The 7,740-nt window shown below is 43.3% G+C and overlaps 1 protein-coding gene across 5 annotated transcripts in view; it reads right to left on the reverse strand.

The window, feature by feature from the left end:
- Atpalpha (sodium/potassium-transporting ATPase subunit alpha) overlaps nt 1-7,740 on the reverse strand; it is an 80,422-nt gene that overhangs the window by 45,484 nt on the left and 27,198 nt on the right. The window lies entirely within an intron of this gene.

A 7,740-nucleotide genomic window follows, 5' to 3' on the forward strand; every position in this document is an offset into this window, starting at 1 on the left:
TTATAAACTACTTACTCCTGATAAGAATTTTTTTTAAATTCTCCGACACCGTGATTCACGTCTCGAGCTAAACATCGTTCTTTGATTCGAGCAACTTGTGGAAATTAAGAATGGTAAAAAAAATTTACGCTGCCACGGAATTACGTACCGAGTCCTTATCAGACATGCGTCTTGCAATGTTGCAACTAATAATTCCACTTGTACGCAAGTGTCGACGCTTTAAGATAGCATTAGACTGTCGTGGGAAAGCTGCCGTTAAATCTAATGTTTTAGTTGCCATGTTTTTTTTTTTGCTTTTGAATTCCTCGAGGTAGATTAGGAACAAATATGTCGTAATCCGGAGGGTCAGGAATATTATTCAGCCCAGGTCGACCGGCGCGGCAGCAATCTCTCTGTTCGTCGTGTCCGTGCTGCAACACCGTTAATCTCGCCGGTTTACAATACACGCGCGCCCTTAGTTCATCGATCTCTCGGCCAAGCGGTCGCTTTCGTGATACGTCGAACAACGGGGCCAGGGCGCAGGTATCACCGGGGAAAATGGGTCAAGTCCTAATTGCATCGACGACGGAAAAAAAAAAAAGAAGCAGTCCACCGGAATCCCATGGCACGAAAAACAATCGGTCGATTCGGGGGATCTTCGATCGATACAAGCGTCCTCGTTAAAAGCAGAAAGCCGTTCGTTTAAAATAAAGAAAGGAACCGTTCGTTTGCTAAACTCATAACCAAACGCACCACGAATTCTTCCAACGTCTCCTGGTATGCTATTACAGAGTGTTCGACCACCCTTGGGAAAAATTTTAATGGAGGATTCTAGAGGCCAAAATAAGACGAAAATCAAGAATACCAATTTGTTGATGGAAGCTTCGTTAAAAAGTTATTAAGAGTTAAATTTAAAAATTTATTATATATAAATAGTATATTGAGATATAAAGCAAATCTCGATTTACACGATTACATCACTTTCGCGATCATCGTCGTAAAACGTTCGCTTCCGTTTGGGCGGGAGAATGGAGGGGGAAATGGAAAATCGTTGGTGAATCTCGCTTCTGCGTCGCCAGAGAATTGTCAGGAACGAGGGAATATCGAGAGGAAGGGGGGGCAAAAAAAGACAGTGGGGTCTTTGCCAAGTCGATACTTCGTCTCCGATAATATCACTCGATTACCGATTAAAAGAAGATTCCGATATCGAACGCCCCGGCAGCCGTATCTACGCGAGTAATCGATCGAACCTCGCAAAAGTGGTTTCCGACGCGGTTAATTCTTTACCGTTATCGTCGCGCTGATTTATTTAACACTGCAGATACGGTGCATCGTTGGCGTTGTTTCGATTTCTACGCCTCTGTTCGAATTAACTGCGTAATTAAAAAAAAAAAAAAAAAAAAAACTATACTTACGTAGACTTTGCGTGAAAAGAATTGTAATAAAACAAACTTTAAGGGTCCAAACGGGGGTAAACAAGTTCGTTAACGAAGATGTTAAAATTAATTATTGAAAGGTTAAACGCGATCAATTTCTAACCTTAAAAATATTGTACGTAGATATATAAAACTGATAACATAAATTGTACTTGTCTATTTTTAGTGAAAGAACTGGATCAGGAAAGGTTAACAATATTGGAATGCATATTAACCTTGCGTATATTAGACTGTCAGGATTCGATGCGGTCCGAACCAGTGCATACTTGAAAACTTACGCAAACCGATCTATCACGATCTGACAAGGCTGGTTTTCTCCAGCTAACAATTCTTTCAACATATTAATATTTGTTCTTGAAGCTACATCGTACGATAACTCAAACTTCGGTGACAAAGTAAAGGAAACACTTTGTATATGAAATTTCGTTAGAAGGATTTTTCGCAAGCGCTAGAAACGCGATACAAAATTCATATCGTTTCGCGAAATGCTTGCACGCCCTTATCGAAGCTTCACGCCCGACGAGTTTCGCGATGCAACGTTTGCGTTCTTCGTGAAAATTTGATAAAGCAGGAAAAACATGCGAGCAGCGTTCAGTTTTACAAAGTATAAAATTATATTTATTTTTCATCCATTTGGTAAAGACTCCAATGTTTCCAGTTACAAGAATGTCTGCTGGTGGTCTGGCGTTATCGTCCAAGCATTTTAAAAATGCGTTTACGCCCAATGTAGTTCGACGTCGCGCAATCGCTCTTAAAAACAAAGTGCTTCGGTGTGACGTTTGCTAAATTAAACGTACCAAAGGTACGAAATATTACCTCGTTACAACCGGCAATTTAACGTTTCGTACCAAAATAATTACGTATCCGCGCGCCTAATCATCGAGCCACGAGAACTTGAAAACATCAGTTTTCAACGCCCAGTGCACACCACCAATCATGTTTCCTTGAATACCAAATTATGCACTGCAAAATTTCAAGACAACACAGATTTTGTAAAGGTGCATATATAAAATTTTCAACGTTTTCGCGATAAAAGTTGCGTTTTATGTATCGTGCTTTCACGGAATCGCTACCGTCCGCCTAGAGGCTTCATAAAGTGTATAAAACGCCAAGGGCGTTGAATGTCTGAGTGCGTACAGTGTCGTGAGACTCTATGTCGGCTACCCCGAATCCGAGGAAAACGAAAAACACTACTGCACACGCGTGGGAATGCACAGAAATTGTTTCCAAGTTCCTAAAGTCCGATACTGACGATCAGGAATTTGCAGAAACAGACGGTTTTATAGACTCGTAAGATCCGATTCCTACATAAATTAAAGTAACGATCCTCGAGATAAAACATCGCTCTCGGCTTGGCACGTTCGTCTTTCGACAGCGGAGGCGAAATTCGACACCGACAGATGTTTATACACAGCGATATCCTTGAGCCTCGGAGTCGCCTGTGTTTTTTTGTCGACAACCGAAGAAAAGGACAGCGAGTGAGAAAGAAAGCATCGTTTTTTATACAAATGGTCGGCCGGCACCCCAAGCTCGTATCGTTGTTGAATATCGCCTCTCCACGCTCGATCATCCATAAATAAGATGTATGTATGTAATGCGTAAAGGATAAAAATATGAGAAATTTGATTTGAAAAGAATTTCAACGCGATCGATCGCAAGAAACACTCGAATCGATTTCGGGAACGCGACCGGGAGCAGCATCATCGCGAAACAGGTGAACGGTTCCATCGGTTTTCTTCCGGGAGAGGAGGATAGAGGGCGGAAAAGGGAGGGGGGTATTCGTAGCTCAGGCACGACATTCATCGAGCAGTCGAGCGATTCGCAGCGACGCGAGTTACGCAATCGCCGACTGGCCTTGCGCCAATCTCGCGTATCACTCGAACTCGTCCCACAGAGGGGCAGGAGGGAGGGTCGAGGGGGAGACTTGACAAGAGAAAAACACAACCACGCCGCGCACATATTTCTGCGTGTGTCGCGGGTTACGAAACACGTGTGCCGTCACGCTAGCCGGCTGCACGCGTGTCTCGCTATCTCGACACCAGAGACGCGCGCGCGTCCATCCAGCGTTCCCCAGCCATTCAACCCTCGAAACATGCCCAAGAAAGAAAAGTGGTCGTTTTTGGCGGGTTAGGTCAACAAAAATGTAACTACAGAGAGTATACACTGACAAGAACGTTTAGAGAAAGGATCAGAAATTTTTCTGTATTATTGCTTGAAAAAAATCTTACGCAGGAGGATAGAATCGTCACGTCGCAACGAAGACAATCGCATTATTATATAATTATTTGCACATTACACAAGCCAGCAACTCCTAGAGTTTGAATAAACAGTTTGCTACATTGTCTGCTACTAGGGTAAACATGTCAGCAGATTAACATTTACGAGCTGTGCGTAGACGGTGCAAATCTACGTCAATCGCAAAAGTCTACAGTCTATGTTACGATTGAATCTTTTCAAGAGTCTACTTCTCGTTAATAAAGGAATAAATAATTTGTTAAAGATAGAAATAGCGACGCAAACAAGCGCGACGAACAATACCGCGGAAACTCGCGGAAATCAAAAGGTTAATTATTAACCCCGTTAAGCAATTATCGACGGTCAGCAATTCGTACGTCACCGAGCGGCGACGTCGATAGTTGCGTTCCGTTCGACGCGACCTAACTAGACGTTATTCAGTCTTGTGGGCTATTTTGGACCTATAAAAATGCACCGTTTATCAACTCCTAGCGTCGTATGAATCGAGACCCAGTTGTCGAGAAAAGCTTAAATACGTGCATTTGTCCGTGTTCGAAGTAAGAGATTTTGATCCAATCGGTAACTAATGCACTATAACGTATCGGAATTACTTTAAAGTTTACTTTCCACTCGAAATAGAATCAAATCATCTGTATATTTTCGAGGTCATTTCAAACGTTGCATCTTGTCAGTGGCTCAGCAATCCACCGTGTATTATGCACCGCCTGGTCCAAAGACGATAATGTACAGTCAATCGCAAAAGTTTCTATGCGTTCATCTAATAATTCATACGGTTGAAATTTATACGTTGTTAAATTAAAATACTATCATAAAATATATTGCAAAAAGTGTCTTATCCATCTCACAATAAAAATTGATTAAATGATATTTGTTGTACAGTACAGTCTTTCGTTCTGTCACACTTCCTGCCCCTCAGGTTGTCATCTACCTATCAATATCGCCCATTTCACGCTCTAATCGCCGCTGTATACTATGTCGAGTAACCCAAGAGAGATAACTGCGATTGAATTTCGCCTACCTGTCCCTCAAATTGTCTCAGCTTCGTCTAGAGTCCGACAGACGATAATTGTGCGTGCTCGGCTTGCATTGAGTTTTCATTGGCACGATTGCGAAGCTGCTCGAAATGTTTCGACCACTAGGACAGCTTCAGAGTCCCTAGGTCATAAAGCTCGAGCGCGTCAGCACTGGTTAATGCTGTCTAATTAACGTCACCGTGTCAACTGATCATGCTGGGGACACGCGCGCGCACGTGTGCAACATTTTACGGAGGTTTGCCCGTTATCTGGGAAACTATTAACTTTAGAGTAGGTGTACCTTGATGTTTTTGTTTTCAGAATTCATTACTTTATCAAACCCCATCGTATCAAATATCCTCCATTCGTTTCGAATCGCGTGAAAAACGAATCTGGCGGGAAATGGCGTGTCAAAGGGCACTGAGAAAACCGTGAAAGGACGTCACGTATCGTGGCATTGGAAGACGTATCTCGTTGTGCAAAAAAGAAGAGGGGAAGGAATCATCGAACAATGACGTCCGAGACGTATCGAAGATCGCCCACGATGTCGGAGAAAAGGGGACTTGATTTATTTTCCAGAACTTTTTCGGGACCAGTTGTCGTTTGTTATTTATTCCCGACAGAATCGAAAGATTCTTTCTAGGGATTCGATTACAGAAATACAGAATGTTCCACGAAAAACATCTTAATATCGTGGCTACATTAGACAAGAGATCTTTGTTAATTTTCGCCCGATTCTCCAAGTATCGTCCAAGATTTCGGACAGAAGACGCGAACGTGCGTTTATAGAGGATTCCAGTGGTGCGTGGTACGAAACGATCGTACGCGTTCTGTCCCCCGATTACGCACACTTGCTTATCCACGATCTTCCTCGTACGTGGCCGTACCACGAACTGATAGTAACGCGCGTCTACGAGCTCGTTCTATACGCTACGATTCACGAGTAGGCCTGCAACTGATCCGACATTTAACGAGTACTCGAATGTAATTAATTTAGAATAGTAACAAATTCGAATGCGCTAAAATATCGCATATAATATTCCGAAACGTTGAATTACACGAGTATTACGAGACGACAGACAATAGCCTCGAATCGACCGTTGTTGCAGTTTACAATTCGTAAAATCGCCAAGCGCACGTGTACCTACACGAGGTCCTCGATAATTGTATAGTCATCGATATTCGTTATCGAGGGGGTATGGTACTATCGGGATGAAACCGCGGTGCTCGTGCGCGAGATAAACGAACGGGCGAAAAAGAAATATAATCTCGTATTTAACCACGTTGGCCAATATACAAAATTGCTGTGACCGTCGATATCCGATCCGTAGGATCGGGACGCGAAACACCCTATTAAACGGCGATCGAAATAAAAGAGAGGAACTGTTTTTCCCTCGGACATATAAATTCGATCGTTTGAACAGTCGAAAAACGAAATTTTCTTTCAAAAAATGTTTCAAAAAGAAAAGAATGTGGGGGATGGAGAATTAAAGGGTTACCGCCAGGAAAATCGAATTAGAAACGGGGTAAAAGCCTAGCTGGTAGAATTACGAGACGTCGCAGGGGAGAAGGGCAATCATTCCGGGTAATAGCGATGTAATGGGGTTCCAGACTGCCTTCTCTGCTCCTCCGTCGCGAACCCAACCTAGAATTTATTTCGCAGTTTCGTCCTTTTTCCCCCCCTTGGTTCGGCTCGAGATAGTCACGGGAATGAATTCGAGAATCGACACAAAGGATCGCGTGCCAAGAATCCCCCGAGACGACGGCCTCTCTTCTCCGCGGCGGCCAAAGAAACACAGATCCACCCAGCTCCCTTTCGACCTCCTCTGTCGCCGTTTCTCCCGTTTGCGAACCGATTTGATTATCTCGTCGGACGGACCGTTTAATTCGAGGACTCGTTTAAATGCATAACGCCGTGTAACAGTTTGTCGAGGGGCGTTTCGTTCTTCTTGGGGGCTTGTTTACAGAACTCGGGTAAAATGGCACTTGCACTCCGCCCTGTTCAAGTCTGGGTCAAGGTACGAGGACTGTGTCCGATAAAATCAAAATGCGACGAGAGGTCCTCGATTCACTGAATTTCTCTGTCAATATTTGCCCAACAGTGTCCCGTATTGTTTATGCGAATAAACTTGACTTCTACAAACAAAATTGGACGTGCATTAGCGCCACCAGTGGAGGAACGATTCCCGCGCAGTGGCTGTGCGCAAAATAGGCGCGCAATAGATTATTCGTCAAAATTAGTAACCTCTAAAGACAACTCTATAGTCATCCTACTATTTTTTATCTGTTTCCTCACGCCACCCAGGGCTACTATAAAACTTTCATTTTATTTGGGTACCGTCTGCATACGTTACACTTTGAACCTAACCAAAACGAAACGCGAAACCTGAGGCTAATTTCAGCAGGATGTGTCTCGAGGAAACAACATTTTGCTCTCGCTGCCAAACTGGATACGACTCTTCCGAATTGTGTTAGACTCTAAAGAAGATTTATGGGAGGACATCGTGCCAGTTTCAAACTCCGAAAACGTGTTAGATGAGAATCCTTTGATCATTCACGTATGAGATTTATAGGATAAAGTTCGTCAGGATGAAATGTGACGCGCGAGCTCGGACGCCAGTCTCGATGCCGAAGAACAACTGCCACTGTCTCGATGACATGTTTCTCAAAGAAAAATATTTATAATAATTTATAATAAAAAACTGTTCGCCTACGAGTAAACATTTTCGCGTTTTCAAGAACAAACCGACGTTTCTTCGAATCTGTTTATTTATCCAGAGATATGTTCGCGTTATTAATTGCTACGCCGGAGGATCAACGAAATTCCCGGAAAAAAAGCACGATGAATTCGGTCTGGCGCCAGAGCGCTCGTTAATGAAACGCGGCTTCGAGGAACGTCATGAACGAATTCGACAATAATTGCGATCGACGAAGGTGAACGTAAACAATTACTTGATCGCCTTTTAAGCCTCCACTCTAGTCGCGATGATAAGATATCTGCTCCGTCGACTGTGCAAAATCAGCTGTGCACACCACGCACATCCATTTTTACGTAT

The sequence above is a fragment of the Colletes latitarsis genome, chromosome 14 (genome assembly GCF_051014445.1).
Source record: "Colletes latitarsis isolate SP2378_abdomen chromosome 14, iyColLati1, whole genome shotgun sequence".
Lineage (NCBI taxonomy): Eukaryota > Metazoa > Arthropoda > Insecta > Hymenoptera > Colletidae > Colletes > Colletes latitarsis.